The 22,811-nt window shown below is 42.2% G+C and overlaps 1 protein-coding gene across 2 annotated transcripts in view; it reads left to right on the top strand.

Annotated features, from left to right (window-relative positions):
- The window catches only part of FAM171A1 (family with sequence similarity 171 member A1), a 141,355-nt gene that overhangs the window by 40,868 nt on the left and 77,676 nt on the right, over positions 1-22,811 (top strand). The gene's annotated exons all lie outside the window — the stretch shown is intronic.

Here is a 22,811-nt window from a genome sequence, read left to right as displayed (position 1 = left end):
CTTTACTAATTCTGGGTCACTGAGAATGAAAATGATGCTTAAAATTGTTGATTGGCTCTAGTTTTCAAAATATGCTATTGAGTCATTATATACGACCCTTGACTTGCGAATGGTGGAGGATAAATGAGTTATAAAGGGAAGGGATCTCAATTTAAACCAGAAATGACTAAAATACATCTTTGACTGGATCTATGAATAAATCTATGACTGGGTTTGGACAGTACTTGCTTTTAAGGCAAAACAATGAATGATGCAATCTGAAACTGGTATTGCGTCATACATGATATGAATTGCATCATGTTATTCTTAGAAGTCATGGATGTTTTGCTGCATAATGGCAATGTTTTGCCATCAATTCCAGTTGGTCATGCAGTCCATATGAAGGAAACCTATGACAACATGAAACAACTTTTGAGGTGCATAAACTATGACCCACATCAGTGGCGGCTTTGTGGCGATTTGAAGGTTGTTGCTCTCCTGCTTGGTCAACTAGTCGCTTCCCTCTCCTTGTTGCTTCTATCAAAAAGATGGTTAAAAGCTGGTTCCGCGGAGCTGGAGCTGGGAAGGAGGGGGCAAGGGCACAGAGGCGGCGTTCCACACTTGAAATACACAGGCGCCCCTGCTGGGGCTCTTGTACATTTCAAAGGCGGAAAGCCGGGTGGCACTTCTGCCTTTGAAATGTGGTAACAGCTGGGTGGGCTCTTGCTACATTTCAAAGCGGAAGCACCCTTATTGGCTAATCAAATAGTCGATGGAAATTCCATCGACTATTTGATTAGTTGATTAACCTAATTTTAACATCCCTACTCCAAGCAATGCCTGTGGACAATTAGTGAAGAATATATTTGCCAGCATTCTTTCAAAAAAATAAATAGCCTAACGGTCACATGAAATTTATAACTTAGAAGGGGCAATGTAGTTGCTAAGCTTTACTGAGTTTATGGGAGGAAAGTCTAATGCCAGGCTCTATCCAACAATTTCCAAACATATTTACAATAATTATGAAAGTTATAGTCATTAATAGCACAACTCTTAATAGATAGCAGCCTTTGTTGCTTTTTGTAAAAAAAAGCAACAGTGAACTAAGCCAATTTAAGTTGGCTACATTTGAAAGATTATATGTAGTATTTGGAAAACTATGAACATTTAAGTAATGAGGGTTTGATTTATGTTGTTCCTGGCAATTAACTGGTGTTTGTCATTTGATCATATTGCTTTTTCACATAGCTATTGTATTGCACTGACTTGAGAGCAAACATTTTGCTTTTCTTGAAAGTGAACGTTGCACTGCTATTTAAGTCTGTTTGTACAATACACATTTGTTATAAGTGCTTACGTTTAACTGTAGCAGATTGAAAACAGGAGGACTCTTGGAATAGAAGAATTTGAATTTTGAAACCGTGCCCACTACTATCCTTTGTTTCTGAAGTTATAGTAAACTAATGTAATCTTACAGTTCTAGCTTCTGCTGTTTTGTAGACAATAGGTATAATTTCAGGAAATACGTTTTTTGAACTTTGTAAAAACTCAACGTAGGAAGCATTTATCGTGAATAAACAAAATGTTACATGTTAAACTCAGCTGTAATTTAAGGTGCGATGGCAACAATTTACCTGAAAACAGTCTCATTTGAGAGGCATCGGAAATGACAGCATATTAAAGAGAAATTGAAGTTTGTTTACAGTATCCTCTGCTAAGCATATAAATATAGTACTATCCTCAACTAAGCAGATAAGAAAAATACTGTTTAAAACCTGTTTTCATACTGCTTTAGTGTTTTTAAGGTCTTTTCCATGAGACCTTCTCACTGTTGCTTTCTCAAATGAGCTGTTTCCAGCAGGATTAGCATTTTGAAAACTGGGATAAAAAAAACTTGAATTACTTCATAGTTTGAGGGTCAAGAATACTTTACTATGTGAAGTTTTCGGTAGTAAGCAAAACAGGTGGCACCTCTCCTATGAACAAAGGCTGATTACATCTTTAAAGATTGGCGGAGACATGTGGATGCATGATAAGATCTTGCAGACTAAACTTTTAATGTTGTATGCCTTTCTGGGTATAACTGAAAGGAGACAGGAGCATATAATGCACATGATTCCATGTTTCATAGACAAAGATGCTTAGATCAGCCCCTTTGTGGGTAAGCAAAGGTCAGTTCAAGACAAGATAGAATTTCAGCATCTCAAATTAACGTGTAGGAGACACTGCTTTACTTACACTTACATTCAAGGGTGTCACACTTCACTTTATTGATTACCTGAATAGATTTTCATATAAAATTGTACCATCATGTGTTTTTTATGGTCGTCAGTTTAAAAAAAAAAGTATATCATTCTGCCAACATGCATTTCTTTGTGTACTACCTGCAGAACCAGGATTGATAAGCATGGCTTAAGAACCCTGCAGTGGTGAGAAATTATGAGAAAAATACCTCAGGGTTAAAAACTGTTTTGTGAAGTCCTTCTAAATTGGCAGATAATGCTTTGCTTTTTTTTTTTTTTTTTTTGACATCTGTTAAATAACTGAACATAGTTGAATTCTAATCAAGTACACGGGAATTCTGTTCTGGTCCTACATTTCCCTTGTTAAGCAAAGAGACCAGTATTTCTGGGGAGATTGTTCTACAGAATTCTTTAAAGGGATTACCATGTTGTTTATTTTGCAGCAATTGCCTTTATGTGGTCTAAAATGATAGGATTTTATAGAGATGTGTCTGAGTCTTTTGTAAGACTAATTTTGTTTAAAAAAATAAGTCAATTTAAGAATGGTGGGCTAGCTGCCAGGCTACCCTGCAAGTGATTCTGCTACTCCTCTCTAAAGTCCAGTCCCCTAGAGTCTTGTTAAAAGACCCTGAGGGACTGTTTCAATTTGTGCAAAGCGGTATCAGCCCCAACAGATAAAATGAAGCCAAGGATCAGTATGGCACAATCATCTTACTCCTGTCCTTTTTTCTTCAGCTGGGGCTGGTTTTTCCTGCTAGTCCAGCAGTAAGTGGGAGAGAAAATGGGGTAAAAAATACTGCAGCTCGCCCTGTCACTGAAAAGTTATTTTATATTGGGGGTGATACTCCTGGATCAGTTTTAGGGTCTGCTTTGTGATACAGCTAGTGGGAGAGTGGAAATATATAAGCCCTAGGTTTATTAAGTGGTGGTTCCCTGTAGACTATGGAAGGCTAATACAGGTTAATTGAAGCACCTGTAGCCAATTAAGACCCTGTAAGGAATCCAGTAGCCCACCTCCCCTTTCAGGCAGACAGGGGAGTGAGGAAGGAGAAGAGGGTGGGAGATTTGTTCCTGAGATTTGAAAGTTAAGAGAACTAGAGGAGGGGAAATTCTACCCCAGCAAAGCAGGGAGCCTCCCTCCCCATTATCAAAGATGGAGTGTACCTGGGGGGGGGGGGGGGGGCTGGGAGAGGATAAGAAATATTTGGGGGTTGAGAGGCACTGGGGTTCAGTACCAAATCCCTTCGCTGCTTCCCTTCTCTAACACTTTCCTGGGCCACTAGCGGGGCCCTCAGAGCTCAAGAGCAGAGATAAGGGGTGATGCCATAGCACCCCCACCTCCTGAAAAGTGCAGGACTCACCATGGCAACATTGGCTATTTTGCCACAGCTTTCACTGACAATGTGTCACAAAACAGCTGTACTGCTCTGAAGGCTATTACATAGGGTGTTTCTGTATGCCACTTTCACCTGGAAACAAATTAAGTGTTAACATAAAAGTACGCTGAACTCAAACTATAACTTTGAGAATCTTATGAAATACCAAATTATTTCGCAGGCAAAGCTACTGAAACAATCAGACCAAATGAGATTATTGTTTTGGACTAAAATTGTTCAAAATCATTATTTGTGCCTTCCTACCTAAATGTTTTTTTAGCCCTGCACTCCATATGGTGTGGGCTGTGACAAAAACTAAATGAACTGGAAATCATGATTTCTTGGCATGACTGCAAAATGTACGCTTCTCCCACATGCCTGCCCTTGTTGTATCCAGTCAAATACTTCTGTCTAAAAAGATCCCCTTCTTAGCCCACATGAAAACTACTCAGAGTACCCTTTATAACTCTCTTCTGTCTTATAAAAGAGCACTCCTAAAGGCTGCTTCCTTCTTCTGAACTGTTTTTCATGCAATATTGATACACAAAATATTTGTAAAGCAACAACAAAAAAACTTTGTACTCCAATTTGCCTCTCAAATAGCAATAAACCGCAACAGGATGTATATTAGCAGACTATCAGTGAACTATGGTGGCTGAATGTACTCTGCCTTTAGTGCCTCACAAAGCAGTTGGTGTACAACAATGGACTATTAGTGCACATCCTGCTGGGACTTATTGCTTAATTCTCCTCACTGTAACACAAGAGATACAGCGGTAACCATTCAAGAGTGAAACTGCCATTTATAAGAGACCACCCACTGGCTGAATTTGATATGTGACAGAATTCTACCAGCTATTATCTATTTCTCTGCCAAGTTATCGACTGAAAAAGTTTTTAATGCAAAAGTGAACACCATCAGTAGTCTTGTGGATTTATCAGAAGCCACAAATCTGCTTCTGATAAAGCAAACTACAACTTGGTGCATTGGTAATCCAGACAATATCTTTTTTCATTTTCAGAGTAAAATGTCTTGCTTTACACTGCTTGAGCAAGTCCCTGAATGCATCTAACACCATGTATTAAAGTCAACACAATTGATTTGAGCGGTGAGTCAGAGTATCAGAATGCACAAAGGCTATTGGTGATTTTTTTTAATAAAAATTGGTTCTAAATTGTTCTGCAGTGTATGAAAGGATGTTTCTTCTGACTTGTCAGACAGCCAGTCCAGATGAAGAACTTCAATGACAGACATTTCCTCTCCTTGCCAGCAGCCAGTGTCTCCTAGTTATTTCTGCCACAGTCTGTACCAGTAACTTACCCATGTCATTGTGACCATATAAAAGCCACGATTTCGTGGCGCAATGTGGAGGAAGAACAACTTCCCCACAAGAATGTCTTTCCTGTATCCCTTCTATCCTCACTTGCTGTATTGTTGTTTTTCCTTTTGCCTACTCCTGTCTGATACGCAGGGGTCATTGCATCACCTTACTGAGTGGTGCTTACCAGTAACCAGTTACTTCATGGCCTGGCCAGGCTGCAGAAGCCCCCCGCCCGACACGATGTGGTGGATCTGGCTGGGCCAGAGCAGCCCTCATTCACGGTGGACTCAGCCCAGTCTGGCCAGAACAGCTCCTGCATGTGGTGGGCCGGCCAGGCTGCTCCGGCCCGGCCAGCCTCACTGTACTGCAGGCAGAGGGCTGCTCCATAGTTAACAAGTTAAACATAGTGTTTAACTGGTTAACTTTTTAAATGACAGTTTACATCCCTCGTAGTGATGCTGGGACAATGGACAGGCCTGTGTGAGGAAGTATTTTTTTTAAATGGGTTTTATCCTAAATATACCCAAAACCTCTGCAATAGTGAGCTCTAGATGCCTTTCCCCAAATTCAAAAAACACAATCCAAGGAAAAACTAACAGTTCCTTGCAGACATTAGAATACAACTAATCAATATCAAGCCTAAACATTACCCTCTTTATCTACAGAAATAATCAATTTTACTGTGCTTCTCTTATAAAAAAGCCTAAGAAAAACATGGGCTTTGAAGTGTGGATTGAGCTAAATTTCTCAGGCTGATGTGGACCGTGATGAGAGGAAGAACGCGTTCCAACAATGAAGCTTCCTCCCAGAGAGCACCCAAGTGTTAAGCCCCTTTTTATTAATATCGAAGGATTCTGTATTGAGCACTCCCACCCAGAAATACTTTTGAGCAGCTATAGCAGCAAGGCAGGGGTAGAGAGACTTTCAGTTAGGCTAGTCCAAAGCCACATAGAGCTTTGTAAGTGAACACTAGTATGTAGCTAGAAAATAATGCAGCATCTTCCTAGTTTCCAGTTTCTGCCCCACAAGGAATTGCCTCTCCATCAAACCACTCCCCAAGCCTCTCATGCCAGCTCTGCTTCTCCCAAGCCTCCCCGCCTCCAAGAGGATCATCAAGAACATCTCTCTGCTACTGTAGCTTAGCTTTGTGGATAAGGTTCCTCTCTATTAAAAATAATCTCTTATCATGAATTACACATAATTTATAAAGATATCAAGTTAAGCACCCTGTCCCACATACTATATAACACAGATGTTCCTAAACTTGTTCATTATTTGGATCACTTGTTTATAGTCTCATGGACTCTTTTCCTGTTGCCAGTCCCTTGGGTTTAGGGGGGAGCTTTTATTTTGTGTTTGGCATCAGATTCCCCTAAAAACACAACAAACACATTCACATTAAGTATATAATATAAAGAATAGCATATCTAATCAAATATCCTTAGTTTTCTTTATAATGTGTTGCATTTTCTAAATAAACTGATTTAACAGCTTCCTTGCATGCATTACAATTTCCTTCAGAGCTCTGTTTGCTTCTAGAATTAGAATTTCATAAATTTTTGTTAAAATTTTTCTGTGATAGACAACGCGTCAGGTTTTTTATTTAAAAGTACATAAAGTGTTTGCAGCAGCCAGGGCTGAAACTATATGTCTAGAGCCCCATGCAGATACAAATGCAGATACAAAATTTTGTATCCAGTAAGAATGAGCTGTGGGTATCTGAATCTACATCCACGGATGCAGATACCCACAGATATAAAGTGGATATCCACTGATTTTCAGGGTTCTATATATGTCTTTTTTTCTTTTATTAAACTTTCTTGGTGGCATAAAGTCTGTCATTTCTAGGGTTGCCAGGTGTCTGGATTAGAACTGAACAGTCTAGTGTTTGAGCTTTCTGTTCGGGAAACAAATTGAGAAAATATAAATGTCCGGTATTTTCTAAATAAGATGTAATTTAGATTGTGATGTAATATCAAGTGTGTCCGGTATTTCTGTTGAAACCATCTGGCAACCCTAGTCATTTCACAACAAAATTGCATAAGTGTTAACAATGAAAAGTTACTTAAACTTTAAAAAGACCATTATGAACTAGCCAATAGCCCGTCATAAGATGGGATTTTCGGGTCTCTTCTTCACGTCCGTGTCTCTCTCTCTTCTCCTCCCCCTCCTGCCTCTCATTCGGGGGACCACGGAGCCCAGATGGCCATTTGGGCACCGTGCTGCACGGGGAGCACGGAGCCCAAATGGCCGCTTGCGCCTCTTGCTCCTGCGTGGCGGCCCAGTTGAGCGGCGCAGAAGTCACCCGAGCACCACAGTGGGAGGGAAAGGGGGGTGAGACGGTGATGTTCACAGCCAGGGGGCAGGGCCGGGAGCTGCTGTCACGCTGCACGTCACCGCCCTGCCCCCTTCCCCTCCCGCCATGGTGCTCGGCTGACTTCCGCGCTGCTCAGCCGGGCCGCCGTGGGGGAGCAAGCGGCGCAAGAGGCCGTTTGGGCCCTACATTCCGCATGCAGCACAGGAGTGCTGCATGGGGACCGCGGCACCCAAACGGCCGCTTGCACCGCTTACTCCCCCATGGCAGCCCGACTGAGCGGCGCGGAAGTCAGCTGAGCACCACGGCGGGAGGTGAAGGACGTGACTGAGGCAACAGCGCTGCCCAGAGGTAACCCTGAAATGCTGGCTGTTGCAGAGTCACAGACATTGGGCTACTATATATATATATATATATGATGATGTTTTTACACATATAAGCCAACATTTAAAAAAAATAGTTTAAGCTTAAACTCTTACTAGTGGTATTTTTGAAAGCACCTAGGTGATTTAAGAGGAAATGTCCCATTTACTTCAAACTGAAAACCATAATAGAAGAGTATAGCAAAGTAAATGCATTTCAATTTTCTTAACTTGCAATTCAGTGTGTTAGAAGATATTGGCTGTAAACATAATGCTGCCTAAATGTATCAATTTTGCATTTTAAGTTAGAGCGGTTCTCACAATGAATTAATGAGACCTTAGACTTGCATCTTTGAACTCAGATGACTTAAATGATAAACCTCCTGGAAAATATGTATATAAAAAGCTGAAATTTTGCTAAGGATTATGAAGCTAAAGGAACCCAGTATAAAATATTGTCTCTAACACTTTGATGGTAAAAGGGGGAAAACTAAAGAATTCTTAACATATTTAACTGATAAATATTGTTTTAAATACTGTGTTTTTTGCACTCTGGTTTTATGAAAATGAAGTGCTTAAATTTAAGTAGAGGGTGACAGTGAAAATACCTGAGATCTATATGGCTTCTGTATACCTAATATTAGGCATAGCATTTTTTAGACTAGCTGTACAATTTAAATGTTGCATTACAAAACAGAATGGCCTTGTATATTACTGATGTATTCCACAGAAGTTGATAGACTTTCAACTGCCAGTGATAATCCTTTGCCATATTACATAATGCTTAATTTGTTTTTCCATAAAGCCGTTTATGGATCATCTTCTGGTTTGTACTCAGATACTTAACCCACAGTTTGCTAAGATGTGCACAACAACCAAAATTATAGTATTTGATTAAACTGTTTTTGTTATACTAGTTTTAGCCTACACATTGCAGCAAGTCTTTAAGAAACTGAATTCTGCTGCTAAGATCACAGTTAGAATTGTTACATAAATCTGTCTGCCTCAAGCCATGCCATCTGGCATACATTTTCCCCCTCCCCCGGCTTAAAATATCCTGCCCTGAAGTTTGTAGTTAGCACTACTGTTTGTTATGGGCTAGGTTGACCAATGCTATGGGGTTAATAAGGTACTTCCTTAATCCCTTGATTAGCTACCAATCTAATCAAAGCATGTGAGAGAGAGCAGCCTTTGCATGGCTTCTACTTTGTCCTGTGCTGGCGGCAGGGCTTGGGAAAAGCCTCCTTTACTCTCTAGTTGACATGGAGGGGACACTGATTTGTAGGGGCTGACAGACTATTTTGCCTTTCCTCTGCCCCTTCTGGAGGAAGGGGGAAACCAGGGGCCACATAAAGACTAAGAAAACCTAGGAACATAGTATGACTTTTTTAACAGGAGGAAAAGGAGGAGCTGGGGAATTATAGGCCAGTCAACCTGACCTCAATAGCTGGGAAGCTACTAGAGCAATGTATAAAACATTCCACTTGCAAATACCCTGAGGATGAAGGAATGATCACGAGCAGCTAACATGGATTTCCCAACAACAAATCATACCAAAGCACCTTGATTTTCTGTCTAGATAAGAATATTGAGAAGCCCTGTGGTCATGTATCTGATAAAGTGGGTTTTGCTCACAAAAGCTCATGCCCAAATAAATCTGTTGCACTTTAAGATGCCACCAGTACTTCTTGTTTTTGCAGATACAGACTAATGTGGCTACCCCTCTGAGATCCCTTAGACAAGGCAACTCGTTTGATGATAAAGGAGAATGTGGTAGACCTAAAATACCTGGACTTAAGCAAGGCTTTCAGCAGTCCCTCATGACATTCTCATAAGCTGAAGAAATGCAGGTTCGGTAGAACTAGCATTAAGAGGATACATAGTTGGTTAAACAACTGCAGACAAAGTATAACTTTTAATGTAATGATGTCAGAAAGAAAGGGACTCTCACATGCATTTCCATAGGGATCTGTGTTGGGTCTGGTGTTGCTTAACATCTTTATTAATGACCTACATGTAGAAATAGAGAGCCTGCTGACCACATTTCAACATGACACAAAGCTGGGAGAGGGGCTGCAAATACTCTTGAGGATAGAACTAAAATTCAAAGAGATCTTGGTGAATTAGAAAACTTGTGTATAAATAACAAAATGAAATTTAGCAAATCAAATGTAAAGTGCTGCTCTTAGGAAGGAAAAACCAAATGCACAAATTCAGAATAGGGGATAACTGGCTTGGCAGAGGAACTGATGAGAAGGATGTGGGTGTTGTGATGGATCACAACCTTGACATGAGTCAACAGTGAAATGCCATTGAAAAGCCTAGAGAAAAGCGGAGAAAGACTTTTCCGATAAATTCTGTATACCTCGTTTTAAGGGATCTATCAGAAAAGTCTTTCTTTAGCAATAGATCAGCCTTTTAGATAAATCCATTAATGAATAAGCCTAATACCTCTAGCTTGATCAAGGCAACACTTTGCAACATAAAAACATTAGGCAAGAGAGACAATTGTTCATCTACCTTCGATCTAAGAACTTTCATTATGTGAAAACAGGAGCCATTAACTTAGCAGCAGCCAGTACTGGTGTTATCAAAGAGTGTGTAATTAATTACCTGCCTTCTGCAACTTTTGGGTCAGTCTCTAGGGAAGTCCAACTAAGATCTAATTACAATCATGTTACCTAGATGGTACACTGGGTCTGAATATGGGGGAAGTGTCATAAAAGGAAAGAGGACATTGATCTAATATAAAAGACCTTTTTAAGAACCATCAGGGAGACAGAAGAGTAGCAGCTGGATCCCTATGAAGTTTCTAGTCCAGTAAGTATAAAACCCCTCTATTCTGTCCTTTTGTTCAGCATGTGACAGTGAATGGAGAAGGTTGAAGTTTCCCTCCTGAGGGAATTCTTCACCAAAAAAACCCCATTTTTTAAAAAAATCAGCATATAATATTTTTTAAATTCTGCATAAATAAATAGGGTGGCTGCAGCATGGTGATGGGGAGCACAGGCCACTGACTACGTGGAAGTGGAAGATCATAAGCTGTCGCCCTTATACCCCCACAGGACTCAGCAGAGAGGCTGTCACTGACGTTGACACAGTGAAAGGGCTGGGACTGTCCAAGAAATACCCAGGGCTCTGCCCCAGGTGTGAGCAGGTGTGCTCAGCCCTGTAAGATCCATGTGTGGAGGGCCTTAGTGCGGGGGACTTCAGGTGTGGTGTGAGGGAATTCTGTGTGTGGCAAACTGGGTGCAGGTAGCTCAGTGGGGTTGAGGAAGTTCTGGGGAAGTAGGGGTCTGGGTACAGCTGGTTAGGGCTCAGTGGGGTTGGGGTCCTGATGTAGAAGGTTTGTTTGAGTGGTCCATGTATGTGGGGGTTCATGTGTAGGAGGCTTAGCAAGTAGCTGTGTGATTGCAGGGTGAAATTCAGTGAGGGGTTGGGGCGGGGTCTGAGTGCAATGGGGCTCTGAGTGTGAAGTGCTCAGTAAGAGGAGCTCAGTGGGGAGAGGGAGGACCAGTGAGAGAGGTCTATATATTGGAGAGAAGGGATGATCCAGATGCATGGAGGGAGGAAGGAGTAGCTCCCTTGCCTCCCCTATCCCCTAGCTGAGCAACAATGGTGTAGGAAGTGGCGGGGAGACTGCAGAGCTTCCTGCAATCTCAGCCACTCTTTGGAGAGGAAGAGGAAGTCCCATCCTCCCCTAATCCAGCCAGGATTAGCAGCAGAGCTCAGGGCAGAGTAGAAGTCACCGTCTGGAGTGTCCCCAGCTCCCACTACCACACCCCTCGGCAGTGATTTACCTCTCCACTGGCTGTTCCAAGTATCCAAAATAATGCACCTGTACTGCTGAGGAGGGATGCTTGACTGCTCTTGCTGCTTCCAGATCAAAAAGTCACTTTTCTGCATGGAAGCAAAGCAATCTGCATGGGACATGAATTCTGCATGGGTGCAATGACAGAATTCCTTTAGGAGTAAACTTTTCCTCAAATGTTCGTGCCTCATCCTGTTGCGTTCAACCGAGTCCAAGAGGAGGGACAACTGATGTGACCAATAACCCATTGATTATTTGTGTTGGCTGTGTCTGCTCTTTCTCTGGTGAATGGCCTCATTTGTGGGTCAGCTCTCCTTGGCTTCAGCAGGAAAAATGGTTAACTAAAATGAGGTACAATGCTAGTGAAGGTAAGGTAATCTGTATTTTTCATGAGTTAGCAAAATGAGTTTAAGACTAGACTCCCTTTATAGTCTTTAAATTGTCTTAATAATTCATGTGAAGACTTTAAACTACCTTGTCTTTACTAGGATTTTTCCATGTACTAGGGAACTCAAGTTAACAAACTTCTTTTGCCTAGAGAGGATGTACCCTAAAAGATATGAATACAAGGACAGGAGGACAACCCTGGTAGGGAAACGTGCATGAGCGTTTGTCCCTTCCTGACACACCCAAACAAAAATAAAATCCATGAGCAGTCCCATTTGTGTCATCTCGTCAGGCTGCTTTTCTCATAGAATCAACAAACAAGTGAGTACCATAGTCAGATTAATGAAAGCAACAGAATGGGGCTGAATCCAATAACCAGAGCTAACTTTCGACTGGGTGACACCTGAAATTAACTAGCGCTGCACACAGAATGTGAGAACAGTGTGCTACTGTTTATATGGAGGTTGCTGGAACCTAGAACTTTCTTTTTCTAGAAGTAAGAATAGTGGCAGCCTCCCTAATTATGTATGGTAGGTTCCAGTTGTGTTCCTATGTTCTGAAGTTCATGCAAGTACTGCACTCCAAAGTAAAGTATTAACATGAAGTTCAGAAGATGGAATTCTGTATAGTTAGGTGAATTCTAGAATGCAGAGAGTAAGAACATAACATAAACCATCTTCAGTGACAGTTTATGGAACGTGAAGATTTTCAAGCACTTGTTTAATTACTCTAATCTTAGAATGTTATAGTTACATGCCCCCACTGCACACCAGACTTTTATTTTAAAAAGTTATTTCTTTACAGTTTTGATCCCATCACAATTTTTTGTCTTCTAACGTCAAGGTTTTGAAAAATTGAGGGGAAAAAGCCTAAAGATTTGTGAAAGCTTGATATAGATGGAACATGAACAATTTAAAATATAGTCCCTACAATTTCTATTTTTATAAAGCTGCTAGGAGACTACCACTAAATATTTTTCACTGTCTTGAGTATGGACTTCTTAAATATTGTGTAGTATGATTTGTTCAGTACATACATTATGGTTTTGAAACAATGAAATCCAGATACATCTGATAATGTCAGAATTAAGCTACCGTCTTTACAGGAACACTTAAAAGCCTCTGTCCTCATTGAACTTAATAGTGTAAAGTACAGGCAGTCCCCGGGTTACGTACAAGATAGGGACTGTAGGTTTGTTCTTAAGTTGAATTTGTATGTAAGTCGGAATTGGTACATATTGTAGGGGAAACTCTAGCCAAACATTTCTCCAGAGCTCAGTTTTATTCTCCTACACCTCACTTCCCTCAGTCCTTTATTCTCAAGCTAAGGTGTCTGCTGAGAAAAGCCGCTCCGCATCTCCCTGGTCTGCTGGGGGGGGAGGGTGCTAGCTTCGCGTCTCCCTGGTCTGCTGGGGGGAAGCAGCTAGTGTGGGGTTGCCTCACCCCGTTTGTAAGTAGGGATCCGATGTAAGTCATGTAACCCGGGGACTGCCTGTAATGTGACTTTTTAAAGACTAAGGTTGTTTGGAGGTGAGATAACAAGGAATGGTAGGAAATTGTTTAGTAAAATAAAAATAACTTTAAAAATCTCATTCCCCAGTATCTTGTTTTATTATGATCCTCTAAACTTTCCAAAACCTGTTGTGTTGTCAGATGAATACACATGGGACATTTAGATGAAATTGGTTTAATCTTATGCAAAGAGAAAGGGAAAAAAGAATTGTGATCTTTAACTAAATGAGAGACTGCTGTATCTCCATAATTATTGTTTAAGTAAATAAAATGAACAAAAAGCGCTGCTCCTCTTTTGTAGCTTAATACAATTGCAGTTACTGCATGGTTACAAAGTGAGGTTTGTAAACATACTAGTTCGGTTTCCAGGCGTTTGCATCTAGAGGGGACACCCTTGAATATTAAGTCTGCTGTTTGGCATATGCGTTTGGAGTTTATAGCTGTGGCACTTAATAGTATAAACAGGGTTATCTAAATTACTCCAGTAGTCATTAATCAGATCAGAGAAGCAATTATTTGAAACTAGAATAACTTAACTTCAAGAAAAAACCCTTCCAAACTTAAAATGTTTCCCAGCCATCCAGCCTGCCTGCCTGTCTAGCTACGTGCTTCATGAATAACTGACCCCAGGAGAGGGGGCGTAATTCTTCTTAGCTGCCTGTGATTCTAACAAGCAGCTCCCATTGGCCAATGGGAATGTGCTGGGGATGGATTGGCTCCTGAAACTTCTCCCCTCCCTATGAGTTTTAAAACAGAAATGGAACCCTGTAGCCGCATTTCGGCATGGCATGTGGGGCAAGCTGGGGACTCTGCCTGGGGCTCCCCACTGCCTCTGTGGGCTGGATTCGGTGGCTTGGTGGGCCACATCTGGCCCTGGCCTAGGATCTCATGATACTAGAATAAAAACTCTTGCTGCCAGGAAAGTTCTGCTGTGCAAAACCATTAGCATAATTGGACTGCAGTTATTAAGGCTACAGGAAAGTTTTACTCTCTCCATCGCAGGCAACAGAGAAAATACAATGAGAAAAATAAGGGGAGAAGTGACTGATGTAAACCAAAGTGCTGGAAAGAAGTGATGGGGGTGGGGGGTTGATTGACCAAAACACAGACAGGATTAACAAAAAGGGGAGGAGACTTACTCTGTTGGTTTTAAAAAAGCTGAAATAAGACTCCTCCCTATTTCTTGCACTCCCCTGTCCAATGTAATTTTCTTCAAATCTTGGGTCATATTTGTCGTGTAGCGGGTCCTTTTGACCACGGCCTCGCGCGTATTGCCCATACTGCCACACTAAAGCCCCTCACAAGAAAAACACAGGCCGCTGAGGCGGATCCAGAGACAGAGCTTGAAGTCCCTCGGGTGCTCAGCATAGTTCTCAGTAAACGGAACTGAACTTGGCAAGCACCTGCGCCAAAAAGATAAGAGTAGGCACACAAGCTATCCCATACACTAAGTTAACGAACACTAAAAAAACAGGACAAGATAGGAATAAGAGAAATGAGCTGTCATATACATCTGTTAACAAGCACTTGGAGCAGGGAAGCAAAAACATAGCTAGCTTTCACATGTGCCAGTCATGTCTGCACTGACCACAATGCCTTGAGGCAGACATCATATCACAAGGAAGGAATCCTAATATGGTACCAGATAGCAAATAACCCTACTATGGTACCGGATGTCAAAATTATAGTATAAATCACCCTGAGCCCTAAGCTCGGGGAGGTTCTGTATCAAAATAGAAGGCATGTATCGTCCAGCCTGGCTAATGGGTTGATCACTCAAGGCCGCCTCCCACCCACCGAGTCACGAAAGGGTGTACGAATCCGGAGCATGCTACGCGTTGTTTTTTGTCTGTGTATCGTAATTGTCACTGGGTTTGTAAGTATTTCTTAATGTATTATTTATCAGCTTTGCAATAGTTAGCTGTATTGTATTAATCATATTGTATAATGGTATCACACTTAGGTCTAAATAAGAACTAGGAGTAGAATTGAGAGGTTAAGTGAATAGGCAAACTAATATTCTTTAATGTATGTTTTATTTGCATGCTACGTTGTCTTAAACAAATCGAAGACAGTAATTTAATATAATCAGATTGTAGTTAATAAAGTTTGTAATTGGTTAAGTACATTTAAGTTCGGGCTTTCCTCCTTCGCAGCTCCGGTCCTTTGCCACAAAACGCCACCCCTAGACAATCTTTCGAGCCTCTGGTTCATCAATATCTACGTGGAAAAGTTGCAGCAGTATTTTTTCAGATAGTAACTACCTTGGGTCAATACACATGTTGTCTTACATAAAAAGAACTAAGCCATTTTCATATCAACGTAATTCCATTTTGGCAGGAGTTACTTTGGTGCAGGGTTATATGGCTGAATCATTAATATTGGTACAACTACGCTGATTCAATCAAACCATGTCTACAGTAGGAGTGTGTTGCCAGCACACCACACCAGGAAACTCCTAGTATGGATGCAGCTTATAAGTGACAAAGCTGTGCTTTAACTAATGCAGCTTATTGCGTCACACACACATACACACTTCACCCAGAGAAACCTTGCATACCTTTAAAAGTATAGTTTTGCCAGTATTACTGGGTTTACATTAGCTGTTTTTACCAAAATATCTATATTGGTCGGAGATCACTCACCTTCACGTAACTCATGTAGCTCTGCCAGCAGAATTTTATAGATATAGCTTAAGCCCTTCTGCTGGTGTCCTTCACTGACATCAGTTTACACTTGTATTGATCTGTCTGGTTACCTGTTTGCACTGCAGTACTTTAGGGTCATCTGCACCAGATGTCACTTTCTCGAAGTGGTGCTTACAGATACCCAAGGGTCTGTTTATATAAGCTCAGAACAAGGTCCTGGACTGACTTTCTACAATAACAATAGGCAAGCAGGCAAAGCCTATTGTCATATTCCCTTAAATAAATAATGTTGAAGACTGAAGAGATTGACAGACCAGTTGGGTTATTAGATTAGTTGCTGCTGAATCTAATTGAGCAGCATTCCTGTGAAATTATTTGCCATACACACTAAATGCATGGATACACATACTTCACAATGTGTATTTTGTTTTCATATTGTTAAAGGTTTAGGTAGAAAAAGATGGGAAATCGTATTTATCTTATGACTTAGGACATAAACAGGTCTTTGATTTTGATTAATTTGAATTCCACAAATCAGAAGCATATAAACTATTTTTAAATTGAAATCTATAATAATAATACTGCCAACTGAACATTAAATAACTTTTAGATATCAGTGTGCAAAAATAAATAAAACCTCCCATAGAAAAATACCTCAAAAGAATAATGTCTTTGGAGGTATTTCAGAAAAAAATACTAGGTAGATTTGAGAAGATCAATTTTGTCTCATTTTGTTTTGGATACAAATATGAAGGGCTTGATTAATGCTTGTCTCGGAGTTAGTGGAACTATTTTTGAGATGAAAGGTAGTAACCTTCCAAATGTACTCACTTAATTCACTTTGTTAGGTGTTTTTTTGTTTTGTTTTGTTTTGTTTTGTATATACATGTGAAAGGAGAACTGCATGCCAAGCAGATTCCATTCAGGTCTGAAATATTCTCTCCTCCCCACCCTCACCCCCAGTCTTCTATTTGTATCTGATATTCAAGATCTTTGCAATTTGCTGGGGCAAAAAATAGAAGAGAATAGGAACATTAAAGAATAGAGATTTACTAAACTTCCCTTAAATTGTGCGTTTACAGTTTTAACAGTGTGTATACCTTATCACACCTGTAAGGAAGAGGTTAAGCAGCTGCTTTGGACACAGGAAGCCCCACCCTGCCACATCTACAAAGCATACACTGCTTGGAAGAGGTGCTCAGAAGAACAGTAGGGCAACAGACAGTGGAGGTGAAGTGACCTATTCTCTGAGTTCGTAAGAAGGAGCTCGCTGGAGCTCCAGAGGCCTGACTGTAGTGATGTGGCCAAACCCAAAGGAAGAGACCTGGGAATCACAGAAGGTCTTTCATTTCCAGTTCTTTAATGCCTTTTTTTTTTAAACACATTGGGAAACAGGAAACTTGTTGGACGTGATACAGAGAGGCAGTAATATAGCATTTTGGTGCAGGACTTAGGTGCTTATGTTGACCCTGAACCTTGTGGAGAAGGTGGGACTTGGGTTCCTCTACCAGCTGCTGGGAGTACTGAAAGCAGAAGCTGATCCATGATATGGATAGTTTAGGGGCAAGAAAGTCCATAGGATTGAAGAGTCAAGACCTCAACCCAGTATAAGACCTGAAGATCCTTGCCTAAACTGGAGGGCTCCTCCATTTATGGGACACCTCCAACTCCACCCAGCCCCACCCACAAATGAGTTGACACAAAGCATGTGGCCTGGCCTGTGGGCTGAGTCATGAAAAGGAACAAGCACTGCTGGATTAGAATGGCTGTCAACAGGGGCTCCAGGAAAGATGAAGCCCTACCTTGCCCTACCTGACCACTAGGTGGCACTTGCGGTGGGTGATCTCCTTTCTTCATGGGCTGACAAAATCAGGCAAATTTCAAAATGTTTTGTCCTTTATTCCTCTTGTGCATAGCTATAGCCTTTGTCCTTTCTGCATTGTAAGCTGTTGTCCCCTTTACTCAGGTACACAGGAAATACTGAGTTGTGATACCTGGAAACACTATGTAAATGTCTGTGTTCACTTTCTCAGATGCTGATTATTAACATCACTCTGTGCATGCCATTTTAGCTGTTTTGAGCTCCTTCAAACCTATCCTGTGAATACTGCTGCTATTAATGGGTTCAGTGTCTGCATGATCTAATTATTCAGAAATTCTCTCATTCCCTTCTTCCCCTTCTTAAAAAAATATAGGCACAGTAAATAATTTTCCAAACAAAAGAGCTGTTTGTTTAACCCAGTACAATGCCTAAAGGTGCTAACCTACAATATAGACTATTGTACTACAAAATGTTCTTGCCTACACCAGAAAAGCAATCAAAAGATGTTGGTATATTATAGATATGCATGTTTCTATTTATTAATCACCAAATGGATTTGTCTGTCAGTGCCTGTAATCCTTGGTGATGTATCCTTCATTTAAGTGGGTGCTTTAAATGTGTTTAAAGCCCCATGAACAAAGGGCTGAGGTGGGGTGCTATTCAGAATCCAGATCAGAATTTTCTTAAGGGGAATGGTTCATATGCTCCCGACATACTGTGAAAACCTGCAATAAATGTATAAGTAATATTCCCTCTATTCATTGTCACATGATTTGTATGGCAAGTTGGTAAATAAATAGGCAAGTTTTATGTTGAGATAAATGTATAAAGAGGGCAAACAGTGACTCCAGGTAGTCACTCTGTCACCTTGGTGCTGTGTGAGGGGGATATGCGACCACTGGCTAATATGGAATATACATTTTCAGTCTGTGCCAAAAGTAACAATGTGAACTCGTCTGGCAGCTTAAAAGCATCCCTGTTAAAGTTTTGAAACAAAAGCAAAATGCAACTTGTTCTTCGAGGAACGTCTCTGTGGGTGTTCCACTTTAGGTGCCTGAGTGCTGCTGCACTTCTTATCCGAGAATTTTAGGTAGCAGTACCTTGATTGGCTGTGCACATAGAGCAGCCAGTGCACAGCGTTTGAAACGGCTACTCCGCGTGTGCAGCCCACCATCCTTCTAGAGTCTTCTCTACTGCTGTCGGCTTTGGTCAGAACCCAGCAGTCTCCCTTGAGTGTGCATTAGTGTTGGCCTTTTTAGATAGTTCTTCATAGCAGGTTAGTGGGAGGGGGAGGGGGGTTTCCCTCAGTTAAATGGTTCATAGTTTAGTGTAGTTTGTTTACACATTTATTTTTTCATTAGGACAACTAGAGTGAGTTCTAGATCTCAGCTTTTAAGTTCCCTATATTGCAGAAACTGCCTTTTTGGACATGTCTGGTTCGCCTGGCTTTAAAAGGTGTATAATCTGCAGGCTGTCCATTCCTGACAGACATGCCAAATGTGTCCACTGCTTGGGTGAGGGGCGTTCTACCTCTGAGTGCCCCCCTGCAAGAAACTCCCTTCAAAGACCAGGAAGGCCAGGGAGCTACAGTTAAAAATGATGATCCTTGAGAATATGGTTCAACCCGCTTCTGACCTGGAGTACACTACACTGCCCAGGCAACGTGGTGGTCTCTGAGAGAGTCGCTCCATAAGGTCCATCCCCCTAGGTCTCTGACAGGGTTCTGATGCCCAAGAAGAGATCCCATTCTTCTTCTGGGGCTGACTCCCCCTCGAGGAAACGCTCTCTGCAGAAGAAATCTGCTCCAGCACCGGCTGCTCCGAAGATGCCAGAAAAGGAGGCAGCGAGCAAGTACAGGGGCTAAGACTCTAAGGAGTAGACTTGGTCCTCTTCCAAGGCACCAGCTGAGGCAAAGAAAAAGCCTTTGACATCGGCACTGCCAGCACCAACTTTGGCGCTGACTAGACCATGCACGGCATCAGTACCAAGCATTTACCATGTCACCACCCATGGCACCATTTGCGCAATCGAAGTATCCAGTACCCTCGACGTGCACTAAGCAAGCAGCACCATTGGTGCATGTCAAGCACTCAGCACCAGTAGCTCAGCTTACATTGCCACAAATCACTCCAGTAGTTGTGCTACGACCTACTATGCTGGCACCATAAGCATTCACCACTAGCACTGACCTCATGGTTTCCTTGGTGCCAGGGACCCCGCTGTTCAGTACCAACGGCACCCCAAATACTTCCCTCTTTAGTCTGTCTTCTACTCCAGCGGGATCTTCTCCACCACTATCCAGTAATGAGGATGATGAGCCTCTGGAGGTTCACGCTCCAAGACACTCTTCCCTCAAGCCGAGCAAGCAGGCTCTCTAGTGGCAATGCCCACAGTGGCTGCCACCACCAATCCGTCCTAGCTGGCCTTATTGGGAGCCATGGGCTGCATATCTGGCACAGCAGCTGCCATAATCTACTCCAGCGCCCACCACCCAATTGCTTGATGAATCCATCTCCAAGGAAGAGGAGGATGCTAACGTAACAGGAGAGGAGTAAACACGTGATTCTCCTCCACCCACCCACATATCGTCCTTCTCTCTTGACGACATTATCATGCCCTCACCTCCAACAGCGGGGAATGATTTCAAAAGAGTAGCAGGCTCCCTGGAAATCCCACTAGGAAGCATGTGGGAGATCAGCATAAACTGACAAACATACTTCATGCCTCTCCACATGCCAAGCTTCCCTATGAACAACGCTTTGCTGGATCTCTAATTATATAGCTCTTTTGGTGAAATACACACATTTTTGATCAGTTGACAACCTTATCGAATTCCTCCCAGACAACAAGAGAGAGCAGTTGAGATCAAAAATCAATGAAGGTGGTCTAATCTCCCACACAGCTTTGCAGGCTGCACTAGACTCAGCCAATGTGGCAGCTAGATCCATCTTGGTTGCAGCAGTTATGAGACAGGCCTCGTGGCTGCAGCTCTCTGGGTTCCCTAGAGAGGTGCATTCTGCAGTTGAAGGTCTGCTCTTTGAAGGCACCAAGCTCTTAGCTGAGTCCACCAATGCCTTACTGCACACTTTGAAAGACTCACAAGCCACGCTAAAAATACTTGGCATCTATATCCCTGTCACAAAAAGAAAACCAGGAAGGTCATTTACATAGAGATACAGACTAACACCATTTAACCAACAACACAGGCAATATGATGACAAGCTTTGACCTCGCTAAAATAGGCATAGACGAGCATCTAACCAGACATCAGCCGCACAACCATCCACTTCGTCAGACCTTTTGAAGAGTTAGTCGAGGGTCTGACAGCGCCAGTATCTCCACAGCAGCAATCCACAACATTTGGCAACAGACTACCCTCATTTTATCTAGCATGGCACATCATCACTGACTGATGAGTCCTAGAAATTATTTAAACTGGTTACTATATCCTCTTTTCAGTTACCCTCACCTTCTTTTCCGTCCCTCTTCAGGGACCCTCTTATGAAGCAGTGCTCCTACAGAACCGGACCATCTCCTCCAATTAGGAGCCATAGAACACGTACCCCCAGAACACAGGGATAAGGGGTTCTACTCCCATTATTTTCTTACAACCAAAAAGAAGTGGATGGAGGCCTATCCTGGACCTTTGCAATCATTCAAACTCAATCATTCAAACTCAACGTTTCAGAATGGCAACCCTGGCCACCATCATTCCTGGCTTTCTACCCTCGACCTTCAGGATGTCTGTTTTCATATCTCCATATACCCAACACACAGACGCTTCCTCCGAGCCTTCATTTGAGAACTCCAATTTCAATACCGAATGCTGCCATTCGAACTCTCGACAACCCTACCAGTCTTTTTTCCAAGGTCCTAGCAGTGGTGGCAGCACACCTGGGGAAAATGGGAATTTCCATTTTCCAATACCTAGACGATGGCCTACTGAAAGGACCCACAGCACACAACACAGAACAGACAGTGCCCTATTCAGTATTTTGGGGCTCCAGATAAATCTTCAGAAATGCATGCTCATTCCCACTTAGAGTCTGGAATTCCCAGGGACACACCTAGCCTACCAACACAAAGGTTCTCAGCAATTGTGGACCTCATATCACTAGCACAAGGTAGTCCATGTATCCCAGCATGACACTGCCTTCAACTCCTGGGCCAAGTGGCAGCAGCCACGTTCATGGTACCATATGCTCGCCTCCATGTGAGACCATTGCAGACATAGCTATGCATTGCATACAGGCCACATATCCACCATATAAACAAACAGCTCACTATGCCCTCAGATAAAGAACTCTCTGTCCTGGTGGACCATCCATGGCAATATTTTCAAAGGAGTGCCCTTCCAATCACCACAGCCATCTGTAACAGTTACCACAGACGTCTCCCTGATAGAATGGGGAGCTCATCTAGACCACCACATCATCTAGGCATTGTGGTCACGAGAGAAGTCCAAACAACACATCAACTAGTTGGAACTCAGAGCCGTTTGCACTTTCTCCCTTCAATTCAGGACAGGACGGTGCAGGTAATGATGAACAGCCTCACCACAATATTTTATATAAACCGGCAGGGGAGGGCTTGATGCTACCCACTGTGCCAGAAAGTGGTCTGACTATGGAAGGGTGTATCCCACAAAACATTCACCTAATTGTAGCCTATCAGCCATGCAAAGAAAATGTGATGGCAGACAACCTCAGCAGGTACTTTCCACAGAACCATTAGTGGGAATTCAACCGTTCAGTGCTGGCTCTCCTATTCAGATGGTGGGGATTCCCAATGGAGGACTTGTTTGCAACCCAACTGAACACCCAATGCCTGATTATTGTCCAGGACAGGAAAAGGATGCATTGTCTAGAGGATGCATTCAACATAAAGTGGAAAGCACCCCTGCTTTATGCAGTCTCTCCGCTTCTATTTTTTCCACTTCTCAAAAAAAAAAAAAAAAAAAAGGTTAGGACAAGGCCAAAGTCATTCTCATAGCACCCAATTTGCCCAGAAAAACATGGTAGCAGGTACGGATACAA

Source organism: Pelodiscus sinensis, chromosome 2, assembly GCF_049634645.1.
Source record: "Pelodiscus sinensis isolate JC-2024 chromosome 2, ASM4963464v1, whole genome shotgun sequence".
NCBI classification, from domain to species: Eukaryota; Metazoa; Chordata; order Testudines; family Trionychidae; genus Pelodiscus; species Pelodiscus sinensis.
The sequence above is the reverse complement of the archived record's forward strand: the minus strand, read 5'-3'. Positions and strand labels throughout refer to the sequence as shown.